The sequence below is a fragment of the Engystomops pustulosus genome, chromosome 3, assembly GCF_040894005.1.
Source record: "Engystomops pustulosus chromosome 3, aEngPut4.maternal, whole genome shotgun sequence".
NCBI classification, from domain to species: domain Eukaryota; kingdom Metazoa; phylum Chordata; class Amphibia; order Anura; family Leptodactylidae; genus Engystomops; species Engystomops pustulosus.
This window is the reverse complement of record NC_092413.1, coordinates 138777665-138797405: the sequence shown is the minus strand read 5'-3', so window position 1 is coordinate 138797405 and position 19741 is coordinate 138777665. Positions and strand designations below refer to the sequence as shown.

The following is a 19741-nucleotide window of genomic DNA, read 5'->3' as shown; positions in this document are numbered from 1 at the left end:
CTGAACTTTACCACGAGACTGTCTCCTGCAAAGGTACCTCGACCTCGGCTACCACCGCGGGCTAGTCGCACCTGTGGAACGACCTGGTGGTACCCTGCTGCAGCAAGACCATCCCGATTCGCTGTGGGCTCTGGTGAAGACCAAGTGCAACTTAGATTCCGGTCCGAGGTGTCGGCTAGTACCACCTCTCACGGTGGTCCAGAGGATCCACAGATCCCGCATCCTGACAGTGACTTAAGGCTTAACCCCTTTTTTGTCAGTAACACATCCATTTAGCCCTAAAAAAATCCATAATGATAAACCAAGGACACTTACTCATAGAGCCAGGAAATGTGAATGTAGTAAACTTCTTATATTTGTTATCCGTTGCTCCTTTCCTTCTAAAATCAGCTTTCAAAAGTATGCTAATGAGCCCCAAGGGCTACCCTAGCCTCTCTTTGATCTGGCTTTACAGGATGTTAAAATGCCTCAGTGTAACGTCTGTGTCATTATATAAAAACTATATGAATTTGGTATACCCGTAATCACTCCAATCCAAAGAATAAAGGGGATGTCAGAACTCGCAAATTGTATTGATGGGATCAGGTTTCAGGCTTCTTGCTGGAAAACCACACCCAGAGCTGCCTGTGATTGACAGCTCTATTTCTGATCCTGGGAAAGCTGAGTGTGTCTCTGTAATCATTTTGCCTGCAGCTGCGGTTTAAGTGATGGACGCCTGAGACAGTCAGTGCTGGAGGTAGTGTCCATTTCTGCCTTAAATTCTGCCCGGCCCTTCATATGTTGCTGGTTATTGCAGTCTATCTGTGTATCTAGTGCTCTTGCCATTGCGTTTCTTGCTATTCTGTGTATTGACTTCTGCTTTGCCTACTGACCATTCTATTTGCTATTTGATTCTGTACCTTTGCCGCCATCTTTGTTTTGACCCGGTTTGTTTGACTACGCTTGTCTGTCTGTATCGGTTTGTCCCTCAGTACCGTTTATCTCCTAGTGTGACCCCACCTTCCTATCTGTCTTGTGTCGGTTTCTGTTACCACCATCCACCATCCAGCAGCTGCCAGACAAGGAGTTTTTCCTGTTACTTGTAGGGTCACTCAGGGACTGTCAGTTAGGTTCCTGATTATGGGTTCGCCCTTTCCAGGGCGGTTCATCTGCTTTAGGCAGGGCCTTAGCCCGCAGGGACATCACAGGGTGAGTTCGCCACCACCTAACTTGTCTGACAGCTGGCGCCAAGCTTGGTTGTGGTTGCGCGGTTGCTGGACAGGTACTGACAGGGGAGGTGTCATTTGGATGACAAGATCATGACTAAGACGCATAGCGTTGAAACACGTTAATCGTTTGCACATTGGGTTTGTACTGTTCCTGAGATGCTAATAATGAAGACTGCTTTTACATTTACCCTGGTGGCTTCCCGTGAGTACTGAGTTCTTTTCACTTGATGTCAGCCTACTGTTGGTTACAGCATAAATCAATTTGTATAATTACAAGATACCAAGGCATATAGGAGGGAGTGAGATAAGGATAGGATACATTTTTGTTTGTCTCTTCTGGGATGATACTCTCCCATGTAAAATACAGTTGGTTGGGATTGATTTTCTCCCTACTGTCATTATCTAGTGCTGGTGTTACCTTGTTTAACAATCCCCAGCATGCAGCTTACTTGAACCCTGCCTCTGACGCACTTCCAATCCATCTTCCTCTGAGGTCTCCCAGGCTTTTGGCGTTGCTATAGTTGGTTCTGGAAGAGTGTCACACGCCTAGAGATTGCCGCCACTATTTAATCTGACGCTGCTCATAGGGACGCTCTACTCTGCCAGATTCCAAACTTCCAACCTCCTCCCCTCCAACAAGAAAAAGATAGGTATTGAACCTTCTGCAGGGATAAGGGCACATCAAACAGATCAACCTCTGCCTCATGCGCTGAAAGATCTAACATATCCTTGGAACAAATATGTAAGGCTGCAACATTAGCAACCCCAAATATTATTTAAAAAACACTATCGCCTGGACATCCTGGCTGCAGTGGTGTCGGCAGTGGGGTGATCCAGGCTGCCTTCAACAAATCCCACCTTGGTTGGTACTGCTACTTATGTCCCTTGTGTATGTGCTGCCTTAGGACGAACAGGAAGTGGGAAATTTGCTTCGGCAACCCTTCCAGAACGCATCTTGCTCTCAGCCTAGGTGCTACAGGTATGGTCACTGCATTTTAAAATTACTTTCCATGTTCTTCTTGAATCCATCACTCTCAGCCAACCAATACTCGGTTCTGCATGGAAAGGCAAAGCCCCTTCTGGTACATGGGTTGCTTTTCCTTATGGAAATGTTTCTAGTTTTACTTTATTCTTAAATCACATTCCAAGTTATCTTAGAAGGTCTAGCATGGATGGCTAGGGTGGGTCTCACCACTCGGTGGCACTAGTTAGACACTTTCTTCTGCATTCAAATATACTATCAGGCACCTAAAACAGAAACAAAGATATCAGCATCTAGAGTAAAGGTAATAAAATGAATGACCCAGTCTGGTTATTTATTAACTGGTATCTCATCTGCAATAAGGGAATAGTTACACATTTAGCTATAGTTTAAAAATTCACCTGAAAGATAATCTTTAATATAGATTAGTGAATACTAACGGCAGTATTATGACTTGTTCTATTATTCTTTCAGATATTTTGGATGAGTTATTGTGCACCACAAACTGATAGAATAACTGAGATATGCACTAGCCCTTAAGCACATACATGACGTATAAGATGTATTCATTTATAAACTTGTCGAAATACAGCCTAAATAAGGATATATCAAGTTTGCATGTGGTTGTCACATAACTATTATACCTTGGTATACAAAAACAGGTGACAAGTGTAATCACACTACAGCGGAGGCAAGGATCAAGGTAAGAAAAACATCTTTTTTTTACATCACCAGAGGCTAATAGTACAAAAATAATTTAATCCCCAACAACACTTTAAACCTTATGTACAAATGAGGTAAACGACCACCTGTGACAGGCCTAATTGCCAGGCAAATTACCACAAACACTGCTGCTGCTGGGTCACACCACTTATGGGCACTCCCAGGCTGCCCCCACATGATCAGGTACTCTATTTCAGGTGTTGTGCAGCACGTAAGCCGAAACTGGATATAGATCATACATACTGCTGGTTTTCATGTAAAACTACCCCAAATTTAAACGAAACTTGATACTGACCATGTATGCGGAGCAGAGCCTCAAAGATGAGGAACTATGGGGACAAAATTGTTTAAATCATTTCTGTTTAAATCATTGAACCCAAATGATGGTACCCCTAGAAAAGATTGAAAAAAAAAGTAGTGTGGTATCCTGGTGTGTACCGCCTTGAACATGACACACAGAAAGCCGAGGAGAAATTTGTCTGAAATTATTAGAAAAGCAATTACAGACAGTTATGTACAAAATAGGTGTTGTAGGTGTGCTCTTGAGTTGAATTTCTATGCAAGCCGAATATGCAAGTGCATAACTAGTATTATAAGTATTTTTTTCTTTCCTGTGAGAAAGGACTTTTATAATTTTGGAAACAAGGATTAACAATAAAGCTTCACTGCAGACACCATTGATAACGCTTACAGATGGAGAAAACGGTGGAATCCAGCAACCAGGCAGGCATGTGTTCAGGCATTAGTAGAGTAAAACTTCACGTTTATTTCATCATATAAAAAGTTAAAAAAGGATCCAAAGTAGAAAAATCTGACGCGTTTCGAGCTATAACATGCGCTTAATCATAGTCTAAATTTCAATGTGACAATGGGAGACATATAAAGAAACGGAAGTGGGAGGTATGCACGTCATTGATTACATCCGATAGTAATTGGTTAAAGAGGAAAAAAGCACAAACACAATAGAGACTGCAAGTATCACATAAATAATGTCAATACAGGTACATTAAATCATTTTTAAGATTTAAACCATATGGACTTCTAGTTTTCATCGTGAGTATCCAGTAAGCCTCTCTGTTACGGAGGGCTTTAACCCAATCTCCGCATGGATAAATTCCAAATGCTGGTCGAGAAGGAGTTAGCCGAACTACATGAAAAATCCTCAGCAATTACAAATAAGAATAATGTTGCACCATCAGAATGGAAAGCAATTAAAGATCTTAAAAATAACCCATATATTACAATCAGACAATCGGGCAAGGGCGGCTCCATTCTAGCTCTGGACAAAGAACTATATGCTCAAGAATGCAGAAAACTGCTATATGACAAAGAAGTTTATGTACCATTGAAATCCGATCCAACACCTAATATCACTATCAGATTGTCCACTCTAATAGCAGAGGGCAAGTCTCTGGGCATCTTCAATGAGAAAGTCAAGGACACCTTCATTCCCAAGTTCCCCAACACGGCTATTTTCTATGCATTACCGAAATATCACAAAGAGGTTTTCCCTCCCCCCCATGCGTCCCATCATATCTGGATCTGGTTCACTTTTAGAATCGACTTCCACTTGGCTGGACACTATACTTCAACCGTTTGTGGCCAGGACACCAGCTTTCGTCAAAGATTCCTTTGAAATCCTTAAAATCATGGACTCTGTTATCTGGAACAAAAAAAAAAAAATTTTCATTGCGATGTAGTTTCATTATATACATGTATTCCCCATCATTTGGCCATCCAAGCTATAGAGTACCATTTGGACAAATATAGTTTATTTCCGAAATCCCAAATTGGTTATATTCTGGATTTATTGTCATTTCTGTTAACTAATAATTATTTCTCTTTTGATCCAAATTTTTTTTTTACAGAAGTAAGGTTGCCCCATGGGCTCAAGGTTTTCTCCATCCTTCGCTAATCTATTTATGTCATGGTTTGAAGAATTTTTTGTGTTTACTGACAATAACCCGTTTGCCCATTGCATTGAATACTATGGTCGTTTCATAGACGACTGTCTTATAATTTGGTCGGATGATAGAGACAATGGGGGAGATTTACTTACCCGGCCCATTCGCGATCCAGCGGTGCGTTCTCTGAACAGGATTCGGGTCCGAACGGGATTTATGAAGGTAGTTCCTCCGCCGTCCACCAGGTGGCGCTGCTGCGCTGAAAATCATCAGAACGCGCCGGAATAAACCGAGCTGAACCAGGTGAAGGTAAGCGCTTCCCAAGCGACACATTTTCGTTTTTTAAATGCGGCGGTTTTTCCGAATACGTCGGGTTTTCGTTCGGCCACGCCCCCCCCCCCCCATTTCCGTCGCATGCATGCCAGCGCCAATGCGCCACAATCCGATCGCGTGCGCCAAAATCCCGGGGCAATTCAGGTACAATCGGCGCAAATCGGAAATATTCGGGTAACACGTCGGGAAAACGCGAATCGGGCCCTTAGTAAATGACCCCCAATATATCTTCTTTCATGGAATATCTTAACATGAACCAATATAATATACGTTTCACTTACACTGTTTCTTCCACTACCATCTCATTCTTGGACCTGTATTTAACAGCTGATATGCAGAATCACAAAGTCAGTTGCGATTTATATCACAAACCCACCTCAGGCAATACTCTCTTATATACCACAAGTTGTCACCCCCCTCATGTACTCAGAAATCTACCGAAAGGGGAATTTATTCGAGCTAAACGCATTTGCACACAAGAGGAGCAATATGAACTTACATCTGCTTCAATATCTCAACGTTTGGCTGACAGAGGCTATAACAAAACTCATATAAAGCGCACCAGAAATCATATACAACAAAAAACTAGAGCCCATTTATTACACAAAGATCGTTCTTCCACTACTACCACAAAAAACAATCAAATTGATAAAACCATTAGTCAAGTTACCTTCACCACAGACTTTACATGCCAATATAACCAAGTAACACAAATTATAAAAAAAACATCTTCATACTTTGTTTCAGGATCCTATCCTGTTTGACATTTCGAGAACGGGCTGTCGTTTCTCTGCCAGAAACTCAGCTACTCTAGGTGACATGCTTTCCCCAAATTTGTTTAACTCAGCGCAGACATCTCAAACCTGGCTCACTAACAAAGGCAGTTACAAATGTGCTTCTGCACGATGAACCATATGTAAATACATACAAAAAACTGATGTAGTTTCCTCTGTATCCACTCATACCGATTATAAAATAAAGTCATTTATTAACTGTAACACCACCTACGTGGTATACTCTGTTGTATGTACCATCTGTTCATTGCAATATATAGGCAGCACCAAACGTGCTCTTAAACACAGGATTGCGGAACACATATCAGGAGCATGTATAACACCTATGTCTCATCAAAATATGTTTTATACACGCAACATTTCTTCTGTCTCTAGGCATTGTAAGGATATTCATAATGGTGACACTTCTTGTTTGATAGTTACACCTGTGGAGAAAGTTGCCCGCACTAACAGAGGCGGAGATTGGGTTAAAGCCCTCCGTAACAGAGAGGCTTACTGGATACTCACGATGAAAACTAGAAGTCCATATGGTTTAAATCTTAAAAATGATTTGATGTACCTGTATTGACATTATTTATGTGATACTTGCAGTCTCTATTGTGTTGGTGCTTTTTTCCTCTTTAACCAATTACTATCGGATGTAATCAATGACGTGCATACCTCCCACTTCCGTTTCTTTATATGTCTCCCATTGTCACATTGAAATTTAGACTATGATTAAGAGCATGTTATAGCTCAAAACGCGTCAGATTTTTCTACTTTGGATCCTTTTTTAACTTTTTATATGATGAAATAAACGTGAAGTTTTACTCTACTAATGCCTGAACACATGCCTGCCTGGTTGCTGGATTCCACCGTTTTCTCCTTGCTGCATCCATTTCTGACTCGGCTCAGTATATCCGTGCACCGGCGTCTACAACTCGTGGCTATAGGGTGAGCTGAGAAAAATCTTTTTCTTCTTTTTGTAACGCTTACAGATGACTATTATAGCCAGGGGCTAAACCTCACTAAATTATCATCGCCCATAGAGTTTGACTAGAAGTCACAGTGGACAGATAGGTCTCTTTGTAACTATGGGTTGTATGCATGTCGGGTGTTCCTAAACGGGTTGGCCACTCTTTTACATAAGTTGCCCATATGGCTTTACTGCCTTAATAATAATCCCTGAATGTTCATCAAGTTATCCAGCATTCCTTCTACTTACTTTAGTGTTATCTGCTATCGTTGTTTACATGTTTAAATACTGATGAATAGGAGGGGCTGAGACAGGATCAGTTTACATCATATTGGAACTTATATTACTGTTTGATTATTTGTTATTCAACTACTCATGGCGAAAAAGTGGTGATTTGGACATTTGGGCGTTATGTTCCGTTAGGGTTCACAGCCAGGTATAATCTTTTTACATTGTGATAGGATGGGTATTTTGGGACGTGGCGACACCTAACACGTTTATTATTTTTACTGTTTATTTTTATATGTGTTCTATGGAAAGGGGTGGACAGGATTAGAACATCTGCACAGATTTGCTAGTAGTTTATACACTCTCATAAGGAAATGCTGAGACTGGGTGCTTGATCCCTGTCATCAATAAAGCAATGAGTTACATCTAAATATTCACACCCTTATATGATGAAATGACTGGCAGACACTGCTGGCTGTATGAAGGATTACATCACATGAGGCATGCAAGACTGATCAGAGGACTATGAAACGAGCTTAACTTTCATTGAACCACAAGATCATTTTACTATTTCGACCTTTCTTTGTTCTTTGTCAAAAAAACTTATACATAAAAAATTTTTTAAAAAGTCAGTGTTAGTGTTATAATCAATTAGTGTCAGTGAGCGTCCGTCAGAGTCAGTGAGCGTCCGTCAGAGTCAGTGAGCGTCCGTCAGAGTCAGTGAGCGTCCGTCAGAGTCAGTGAGCGTCCGTCAGAGTCAGTGAGCGTCCGTCAGAGTCAGTGAGCGTCCGTCAGAGTCAGTGAGCGTCCGTCAGAGTCAGTGAGCGTCCGTCAGAGTTCAGTTTCTTTAATCTTTGTCAAAAAAACTTATACATAAAAAAATTTAAAAAAAGTCAGTGTTAGTGTTATAATCAATTAGTGTCAGTCAGCGTCCGTCACAGTCAGTCAGCGTCCGTGACAGTCAGTCAGTGTCCGTGACAGTCAGCGTCCGCCACAGTCAGTGAGCGTCCGCCACAGTCAGTGAGCGTCCGCCACAGTCAGTGAGCATCCGTCACAGCCAGTTTCAGTGTCAGCGTCCGTCAGAGTCTCCTAATCTAAGGGAGCTTCAGTTTCTTTGTTCTTTGTCAAAAAAACTTATACATAAAAAATTTTAAAAAAAGTCAGTGTTAGTGTTATAATCAATTAGTGTCAGTCAGCGTCCGCCACAGTCAGTCAGCGTCCGCCACAGTCAGTCAGCGTCCGCCACAGTCAGTCAGCGTCCGCCACAGTCGGTCAGCGTCCGTGACAGTCAGCGTCCGCCACAGTCAGTCAGCGTCCGCCACAGTCAGTCAGCGTCCGCCACAGTCAGTCAGCGTCCGCCACAGTCAGTCAGCGTCCGTCACAGTCAGTCAGCGTCCGCCACAGTCAGTCAGCGTCCGCCACAGTCAGTCAGCGTCCGCCACAGTCAGTCAGCGTCCGCCACAGTCAGTCAGCGTCCGCCACAGCCAGTTTCAGTGTCAGCGAGAGTCCAACAGCGTTATTCACTGTCAGACTTACAGTTTTGAACAGTGACAGTTCATCTGTGTCCACCAGCAGCAGTCAGTGTCACTGTAACGATTGTTACATTTGCAAGTAAATTACATTACACATTGTTACAGTTTCAAATAAAGTGCATTAGACAAAATGACACAAAGAACATACAGTGCTGAGGAGGCGTATGCTATGTTAGCCTCAGATACAGAATCAGCGAGTGAGGGAGGCTCAGAATTTGTTCTGTCCTCCTCTTCTTCTTCCTCATCTGATAATGAAGAACCTCCTCGCAGGGTTAGGAGGGCCATAACTCCAGTTTTACCTCCACCTCCAGAAAGTAACTGGTTTTCCACAACCTCCTATGTCCCCCAAGTACTTGACTTTACCGCTGTTCCAGGAGCCCAAGTACAAACAGTAGGGTTATCTGAAATTGGCCATTTCAAATTATTTTTTACAGATGACCTGCTGGACTTGATTGTTGAGCAAACCAACTTATATGCCCAGCAATTTTTAGAAACTAACCCCAATTCATTTTATGCCAGGCCATATAGATGGTATCCAACCACTAGAGAAGAAATTAAAAAATTTTGGGCATTAGTGCTAAATATGGGCCTTACAAAAAAACCATCAGTAAGGGACTATTGGTCTAAAGATCTCTTACATCATACCCCCTTGTATGGATCAACAATGCCCAGGGCTCGCTTTGAGGCCGTCCAAAAATTTCTCCATTTTGCAGACAATTCCCAATGCCCCCCCCAAAATGACCCCAGTTTTGACAGACTGTATAAGATTCGGCCCCTGATTAAATTTCTAAGCCACAAATTCTCTATACACCCCAAAAAGAGAGATTTCGGTGGATGAGTCCCTTGTGCACTTCAAGGGGAGAATAAAGTTTAGGCAATATTTGCCTAACAAACGTGCCAGATATGGCATAAAGATTTACAAAATGTGTGAGTCCGAAACAGGCTACACTCACACATTTCGGATCTATGAGGGAAGGGACAGTCAAATTCAGCCCCCTGATTGTCCTCCATCCCTCACAATAACTGGGAAGATTGCCTGGGACCTCCTGCATTCAGTGTTTGACAAGGGGTACCACGTGTACCTTGATAACTGGTACACAAGTGTGGCCTTGTTTCAGTGCCTGGCTGAGAAAAAAACACTCGCATGTGGGACGATCCGCAGGAATCAGAGGCACCTTCCCAAGACCCTAATAAGCCAAACCCTGCAGGTTGGGGAGAGCAGAGCACTTCACAGTGATGGGGTCCTCTTTTTAAAATTTAGGGACAAAAAAGAAGTGTTTATGCTATCTAGCATTCATGATGCCAGCAGCTCCCTTGTCCCTGTCCGCGGAACAGCAGAACCTATCTCAAGACCACTATGCATTCAGCATTACAATAAATTTATGGGGGGAGTGGACATGTCTGACCAGATCCTCAAACCGTACAATGCCATGCGGAAATGTAAAATATGGTACAAAAAGCTGGCAGTATATTTTATCCAAACGGCATTGTACAACTCCTATGTCATCTTTAGGAGCACTGGTCATCAGGGATCATACCTTGAATACCAGGAGAAGGTAATTAAATGTCTTCTCTTTGGTGATAATGCGGCAGAGGGAGGAGAAAGTTCTGCCTCTGCGACTGCTGTCTGCAGAATTGTTCCTGGGCAGCACTTTCCTGGAGTAGTGCCCCCCACTGCAAAAAAAAGTCACCCCCAGAAAAGATGTGTTGTCTGCTTCAAAAATGGCAAACGCAAAGACACAACATATCAGTGCGACACATGTCCCTCCCACCCTGGTCTTTGTATTAAAAACTGCTTCCGCATTTACCACACATCCCTGGACTTATAAATTTCTTTTTTACCTGTTTTCTTTTTTTTTATTTGAATACTCTGAACCCCTAATCTCGTCCACCTCCATAATTCCCATTATACCCCTAGATGAATACCAAGTAAATGAAGGCCTCAGAATCCTTGTGGCGTTCTATCACTTCCAGGCCCTGCCATGTGTCCAGGCAGTATATAAAAGTTTATTTTATGAAAGCAGGGGAAATAACCTTATAAATGTCAGAGTATATTTTTCCACATTTTTGCTGTTGCATGAAAATGATGTACTAAGTGGACATTTTTGATAAAAAATGTGTTTCAATATTTCAGATATTCACCACATCTGTTCCAAAAAAACAAGAGAACAATACAAGCGTATATACAAAATCCCTTAAAAAATATTTAGTGTGGTCTTTTATAAAACAGAGGTACTTATGGCTATAAGGGCCTATGTAAATCAAACTGGGACCTGTAAAACCTATAGGGAAATAGCCCTAAAAGCTTCAAAATCCTTGCATTGTCCTATCACTTGCAGGCCCTGCCGTATGTCCAGTGAACATATTTATGCCACTTTGGGGGTATTTCTGAACTCAGGAGAAACAGCACTATAAAATTAAGCCCATTTGTTTCACTTTCATGCTCTGCAGCTGACAAATCTGTCCTATAAATGCTGAATTTGTGAAAAATGGCACAAAATTTTTTTTCACGCTACATTTCAACAAAAAACTGTAAAACAACCATAGCATCAAAAGGCTTATCATAACCATAAATACATTCTTGCAGGGGTGTAGTTTCAAAAATGGTGTCATTTGTGGGGGGTTTCCATCATTCTGGGGGTCCACGGTCTCTTTGAACATTACTTGGGGCTGGTGAATCAATCATTCAAATATTGGTCTTTGAACGCCTCAGGTTGCTGCTTCACTTGCAGGCCCTGCCGTATGTCCAGTGAACATATTTATGCCACTTTGGGGGTATTTCTGAACTCAGGAGAAACTGCACTATAAAAATTAAGCCCATTGGTTTCACTTTCATGCTCTGCATCTGACAAATCTGTCCTATAAATGCTGAATTTGTGAAAAATGGCCCAAAAATTTTTTTCACGCTACATTTCAACAAAAAACTGTAAAAAAACCATTGCGTCAAAAGGCTGATCATAACCAAAAATACATTCTTTCAGGGGTGCAGTTTCAAAAATGGTGTCATTAGTTGGGGGTTTCACCCTTCTGGAAACCTCAGGAACTCTTGAAATGTGTCCTGGCACCTGATCTGTGTCCTTCGCCTAATCTGCCCTCCAAAAGCTCAATGGCGCTCTTTCTATTCTTTACCCTATTGTGGCCTCATAAAGTGGTTTACATCCACATGGGGATTATTGCCATAGTAAAAAGAAACTGCACAAACAAAAATTTGTGAGGTTTTTTCCTTTTATCCTGTATGGACATATGTATTTTAGGGCTAAATATTAACTTAATTGTAAAAATTAGAAAATTCCAAATGGAACCTCCATCTTGTTTCAATTCATATGAGACACTGAAAGGGTTAACAAACTTATCAATGGCTGTTCTGAGCAGTTTGAGGGGTGCAGTTTTAAAAATGGGATGATTTGTGAGGAGTTCCACAAAATATAACTTGTAAAACCCTTTACAATATGAAATGACCTCTAAAATCATTGAATCTTCCATTTTTTTGAAAATTTGAAAAATTGCTGTTCTATTAGAAAGTCACCTAATGGCCAAATAAAATATTATAACATTTAAAAAATGATGCCAACATAAAGTAGATTTATGGTAAATGTTAATTAGTTACTAATTTGGGTGGTTAGACTTACTGTAAAATGGGAATAACATTTAGAAATCAAAAAATTTCCATTTTTTCTAAATTTTTACCAAATTTCTTACTTTTTAATAAATAAATGCAAAGCATAACAACCAAAATATACCACTAACGTGAAGTACAACATGTCACAAAAAAACAATCTCAAAATTACCTAGGTATGATAAACCGTTCTAAATTTATAACTGCAAATAGTGACACAGAACAGATTTTAAAAATTGTGCTTGGTCCTGAAGCTATATAATGGCTTAGACGCGAAGGGGTTAAAGGACACCTGTCCTAAGGTCTCTGTCACTATTTCTGTCATCACTACATGTTGGAGCAGCTCACAAGGATCCATCCCAGCCTTTATCTAGTCAATTCATACATTAATCATTGTAAAATCATCTTTTCTTTATTATGTAAATAATGCTGGTCACATGGTCAGAGGCAGTGATTTCACCCCTGTAACCCCTCCCATCTCCTCCCCCTGCTCATGTATTTGTGTAATGTATAGTAAAGCATTGCTAGTGTCTGTGCTTTTTCTGCTGACATGCTGCATCCTCCCATACATATGTGACATCAGCTACACATGTATCTTTTGTGCTATAACATGAATGCCTGGAGCTGTTGTATCTCCTACACACACGCACACACGCTGCAGGGGCGCCAGCACCAGGAAGCACATGGAGGAGCCATTATACAGGCTGTCAGTCAAGCACTGGGGGAGTGGCTGTGCCACCCACTCATGAATAAGCTGGACAGCTTGAATATGCTAATGACTCATTGGACATTTCACAGGTCATTTGCATACAGCTTTAGGACCTCATTGCTTAAGTTTACAGGAATGTAGAGGGACAATGAAAGGATAGGGACAATGCTCTCTAATGGCAGTTTATAAAAATATATTTTTAGGGGGTTATTTTGCCTGGCGGCTTCTCTTTAAAGAGAACCCGTCATCCAAAATTACCCCCCTAAACTAAATATATTTTCATAAACTTGCATTAGGGAACATTGCCTCTATCCCTTCATTGTCCCTCTACATGCCTGTAAACCTAAGAAATGAGGTCCTAAAGCTGTATGCAAATGACCTGCGAAATGTCCAATGAGTCATTAGGATATTTAAGCTGTCCAGCTTATTCATGAGTGGGAGGTACAGCCACACCCCCAGTGCTTGACTGACAGCTGCATGTGCTTGCTGGTGGCCATGCCCCCTGCAGCCTGTGTGTATAGGAGAGATACAACAGTTATATGCCATGTATTGCAGAACATGTCAGGTACTTGTGTAGCTGATGTCTGTGTCTCTTACATGTGTATTAGGAGGATGCAGCATGTCAGCAGCACAGACACTAGCAATGCTTTACTATACATTACACACAGACATGAGCAGGGGGAGGAGAGGGGAGGGGTGACATCACTGCCTCTGACCATGTGACCAGCCTCATTTACATAATAAAGAATAGATTATTTTATAATGATTAATGTATGAAATAACTAGATAAAGGCTGGGATGGGATCCTTGTGAGCTGCTCCAACAGGTAGAGGTGACATCAATAGTGACACAGACCTGATGACAAGTGTCCTTTAAGGAACTCTTCCACTTTCCTATGCATAGAGTCTTTTAAGGAGTTTATGTCTTCAAAGGGGAGAGAAGAGCCACAGGGTTCTGCCACTCTCTGTTAATTAGAGCTGATATGGTACTATGAATGGGAAATGTAAGTTTTTCCCTCAAACATAATGTCCAGGACATTTTTCAATATCCATAGAAGGTCTAACCATTCTTAGTAAATGCTCTGTGTCCTCTGTTATAAATAATGGATGCCCTGATAGCTTTTCATCTGTGACTGAGGAAGTTCTCTCGTCTCTTTTCTCTCCCTCCTCCTCTGAATTTGAAAGTTCCCCCCACAGGGTCTGCATGCATGACTACTGAGGAGGGTCCTGGGAGATCTTTATCTACTAATACCGGTCTTGGATCAATAACATTTTTGACCGTCACCTGAACCTCTTACCTAATAACGGATCGGAGAGAGTAATTATTTTTCCAGCACAAGCACTTTTCTCATAATTTGATGGTAATTTTCTACCAAAGATTCTGCACTCTCTGTGGTAAGTTTTTTTTAATAGCCTTTTTAGGAACCTCTTCTCCCTAAAAATGTTAGAAGATTACCATCAAAATAGAGGTGTGAATACCTTAATGAAAAACCCTCACCACTTCTTAAGTTACCAGATTCTGGGATCTTAGGCGCTCAGGAGCTTCACTTCTAGCTGCCATCTTACTGGCTAACACAGGAAACACCAGCTTTCCACATTTTGTACTTTAGCCCCCGACCCTTCGCTCCAGCATAGAGGCAGTAAAATAAATAAATCCCAGGAGGAGGGTTAATAACTCTGGGTTCCCACTGTTTCGTCCAAGATCTCTTCAGATTCCGTACGTCACAGAGTGAATTGGAAGTACTCCGGTCCACTTCCGGTCACGCTGGCGGCTACTCTGTATCATGCTGGGAGAATATCGGCCGTGTCACACGGCCTACATCATCCCTGGTTTCCTGTCTCTGGGAGTGGATCCCTCTCTCTGGTTGGTGCCGTCGTGGTGTTGTGGAAAAAAAGCTTTCTATACAATGCGGCAAGTGGAGATCTAGAAAACCGTGAGGAATTAATACAAAAGGTATTTTGAAAAATTGTATAACTTTTTATCCCACAAATATTTGCTGAAACAGGACTGCCACATTTCAGTAGCCTAATATCTCGTGTATAATTGATAAAATGTAATGCTCTCCCTGCCAGGCATGTCTGAAAATGTTGTCACTTTATTGGCCAGAGCAATTTTTCCAATCTTGATGTGTACAAATAATCTAAATTACAGCACAAAGAATTATATTAAACCCCCAACAAACCACCATGCAATTTTGATGCAAAGTGTAAAATTGTATAAAAAATGCAAAAATAGATTTGATGGCAAAATATTGCTCCAAACAGAAAATATTTTTGTTTTACACTTCCTAAATGTAATATGAACATTTTGTATAGTTCTTAGATGCCTCATGCTTATCAGTATACATGAATAAATCATATGATCACCAAAACTGAAATAACACAATCTTCTTTTCAGCTACAAATGTTAAGACCATCACAACATGAAATAAATGGCAATTAAACACATTAAAAAGTAAAGTCACCCTTAACCTATATATTTTTTGAAAGCTGGCAATTGCATTTTTTACATAAAACTCACATCAAATTGGAGGTCAGTGAGCAGATTATATGGACCAAAACACACAACATCAAAAAAAATTTACAATTGTGGTTGCAATCCACAAATATGTTTAAAAATACACACCAAGTAAAAGAAAAAAGCAGCTCCTATTCTGTTAATTTTTTTTTTACAACCACCTTCATGCAGCAAACGGATAAAATGTAAAAATTAATTGAACATTCAACATTTCTACTAAAATATTGACAAATCCAGACGTTTCTGTGTGTGTATATATAAAGTTTATATATACATTCATGTGTATTAAAAGATGCATCAAAGGGAAAGTTAAATCTGCGGGGTGTGCCAATTAAAAAAAAAAAATGTCACACACACATTTTACACTCCCTCACACAACAGTGACCCAATATATCTATAAGCCAAACTTATAACAAAGGTTACTTTTAGATGGGTATAATATGTGCACCATTTTATTAATAACACAACCTTCTGCAGTTCATAAAAATTTGCGTAAGAAAGCCACAGGGGTGGGGGAAGGTGTGGAGGAGAGTGAATGTATGAGGGGATACAGGCATGTAGACTGCTGCAACTGCAACTTTTGTGTGACTTTTTTTAAGTTGCAAAAACCATTAAATGAAAATGCCACATATATCCTCATCTTAAGATAAATTAAACTAGCACAAAACACATAAATTGAACAGGTGCAAAAGCAGACTAAAGATCAATTACCTCCATTAACTTCAGATTAGGTCGCAAGCACACAAGTTTTTGCGGTCCATTTCCTAGCCCATGTATTTGCTGGTAAATTGGGTCTCTATTTTGTTTAATGGACTCAATACCCATTGATGGTGTTGTTCTTATTGCTGTGTTTGCATCCTCTGTGCAGTCTTGTCCTGTTCTGAGCCATTTTTTGCATTTGATGCCTTCCCATTGAAGCGTATGGGTCTTCATTTTTTGCAGATTGCTCTCAGCTTATCAGTTATCACATGACATATGGAAGACACAGGAGCTGTTTTTACTGAAGATGGCTGAGAAGTGAGGCAAAAATGGAGTGAAATACAATGCAAAAACTGAACTAACAGGCCTTTGTTTGGCGACCAGAAAAAAAAATGTGTACTACTGTGCATGGTTTGTGAAAGTGTCCTAAAATTTGTGGCATTTTGGCCAGTGATGTTCAGCATTCTGAGGAGCATGACATGTTATCAGTGTGCTTCATTTTGGTGTCCTTTTAGCCTGAATTTTCACAATGCTGCTATGGCACTGTGTTTCTCTGTAAAACTGATTTGGAAATGCAGCAAAAATTGAAACAGGTGACTAAAACTAGAAGTACACGGCTCTGGTTGGTCTCCATGTGTCGTAGTGATATGATGCATTGAGTCCCTTCTTCTGCACAGAAAAGCAGCTTCGGACTGTAAACTATGATGCTTAGGGGACTGTGGTCAGTCACGTTCTTCTAGCCCAACCTTGTATTTACAAAAAGTAAAACTGTTGTACATGGCTTCTTTGGTATTTCATGAAGAAATGTGATCCTATCCTACAGTATATGGCTTCTACACAAACTAATTGTTGAACAGCAATTTCAATGGCTTGTCTACCTCTTATTCTGAAAACTGATGTTTTATTAAATTTCAACCTGCATTTTCAGATCTGGTTGTGAATGTAAATGGATGACTTTATTTAATGGAAATTCTAATCTCACAGTGAATCAAGAAATGTTGGCAGATTTATTTCTCAAAAGTCAAGAGAATGATTGATAGATTATTTACTTCTTTCAGAATAGGACAGCAAAGTGGGTAAATATTTCAGATTTTGACATTACCCGCTATCTCCAGAGATTAGGAGACTCTGACGGACGCTGACACTGAAACTGGCTGTGACGGACGCTCACTGGCTGTGGCGGACGCTGACTGACTGTGACGGACGCTGACTGACTGTGGCGGACGCTGACTGACTGTGGCGGACGCTGACTGACTGTGGCGGACGCTGACTGACTGTGGCGGACGCTGACTGACTGTCGCGGACGCTGACTGTGACGGACGCTGACTGACTGTGACGGACGCTGACTGACACTAATTGATTATAACACTAACACTGACTTTTTTTAAAATTTTTTTATGTATAAGTTTTTTTGACAAAGAACAAAGAAACTGAACTCTGACGGACGCTCACTGACTCTGACGGACGCTCACTGACTCTGACGGACGCTCACTGACGCTGACGGACGCTCACTGACTCTGACGGACGCTCACTGACTCTGACGGACGCTCACTGACTCTGACGGACGCTCACTGACGCTGACGGACGCTAACTGACTCTGACAGACACTGACTGACTCTGACGGACGCTAACTGACGCTGACGGACGCTAACTGACTCTGACAGACACTGACTGATGCTCACTGACGCTGACGGACACTAACTGACACTGACTGACACTGATACTAACTAACACTGACTTTTTTTTTTTTTTTAGTTTTTTTGACAAAAAAAAAAAGAAACTGGGAACTCCCTAATAGTGTGGGAGTTATGGGGGATGATCACAGAGGGGCAGCTGTGATCAAAGGGTTAAAATGGTGGATTTTGACTATGAGGGGACAGCAGAAGGACACAGGCTCCGTTCTCTTCACTTCACAACGCTGAATGAGGAGAATGGAGCTTGCAGCCCTCCTCTGTCCTCCTCTTGACACGTGATCGCTGTCTGATTGGCCATTCTATACAGATCGGCCAATCAGAGCGATCGCCGGCAAGGGACCGCTGTGATAGGTCCCTTGCCGGTTACTAGGATACCGGACCCGGCGGCCGGCGCCGAGATCGCGGGTCTGTGTCACTGTCACGAGTGACAGTGACACTTTAAAGTTGTGACGTGACTCTACGTCTAGGTGCGGGAAAGACCCGCATCCTATGACGTAGAGTCACGTCAAGGTGCGCAAAGGGGTTAAGAAATCCTGGGAGTCTTCTACGGCCACCTTTAGGCCCGTTCCACACTTGCGAGTGTGATGCGATGAACTCGCATCACACTCGCAACGCATGCTTCCGGGAACGCACGGCCCGAACCCTGCACACCGAGAGTGAACTGACATGCTGAGTTCACTCCCGGGGTGCAGGGTTCGGGCCGTGCGTTCCCGGCAGCGAGTGTGATGCCAGTTCATCGAATCACACTCGCAAGTGTGGAACGGGCCTTAAACCAGTGGTGGCAGCAGCAAGTGTAGCCCAGGACAGTCCTAAAAACCTTGATAGCTAACATCCAAAATGGTGCGGCTTTTCTGGCAGATGCCTCAGTGGATACCTTAAGACTTTCAGCCAGGTCTGCAGCCTTGTCAAACTCAGCAAGGAGTTCTACTCCTCTAGGAGTAGACTTTGTGGTATCCCTTGCGATGGTAATTTTCTTTTTGGTCCCATTGTAGATGACTTGCTGGAAAAAGGGCTTTCCCTATCGTTCTACACCCTAAAGATCCAGGTAGAACAAGGTTCCAGAGGAAAGAAAGAGTCTAGGCCCGGTTCTTCCACACTACCTCAAAATAATAGAGGTTTCCTGTTTGGCCAACAACAACTATAGCCCAGACAATCCAATCCCCATGCACAATGACGTGAAGCCCCAGGTAGGAGGAAGACTATCCCACTTCTTTCATGCCTGGAAACAGATTTCCAACAGCGAATGGATCCACAGATTCATCCTACAAGGGATAGTACTGGACTTCTTAAAATCCCCCTCCTCAGAAGTTCAGAATGACAAAGATTCCATTGAGGAACAAAGGGATTGCCATGATGTCACAGCAATAGCTGTGCTTCTTTCCAAGAAGGTACTGTGTCCAGTCCCAACAGGGGAAGGAGGTAGAGGGTTCTCTCAACCCTCTTTGGGGTTAAAAAAAGAAAAAAAAAACCAGTGGGGCCTCAAGAACAATAATAAATCTAAAAGAGCTAAACAAACACATATGGGTGCTGAGCTTTAAGATGGAAACGTTAAAATCTACGGTAAATCAGTTATTCCCAGGATGTTTTATGGTGTCAATAGATCTAGCAGACGCCTATTATCATGTAGCAATTCATCCAGAATTTGCGGTTCAAATAGGACAAAAGTTGTCCATTTCCAGTACAAAGCACTCCCCTTTGGTATAGCCATAGCGCCAAGGGTGTTCACCATGAAATGGCAGCCTTTATAAGAATAGATCAGGGCCTTTTTATTTTACTTTGCTTCAAGATAGGATCATCTTAAAACCTGACCAGGAGTACCTCCCTAAAGTAGTCTCAAATTTTAATAG

The 19741-nt window shown here is 41.7% G+C and overlaps 1 long non-coding RNA gene across 1 annotated transcript; it reads right to left on the bottom strand.

Moving 5' to 3' along the window:
* Positions 1 to 2345: 2345 nt before the first annotated feature.
* Positions 2346 to 19184, bottom strand: LOC140120558 (uncharacterized). Its single transcript, XR_011853869.1, has 3 exons — positions 18769 to 19184; positions 4465 to 4576; positions 2346 to 2456 (listed from the first exon to the last, which is right to left on the bottom strand). It is a non-coding gene; the product is annotated as an uncharacterized lncRNA (long non-coding RNA).
* Positions 19185 to 19741: the final 557 nt, after the last annotated feature.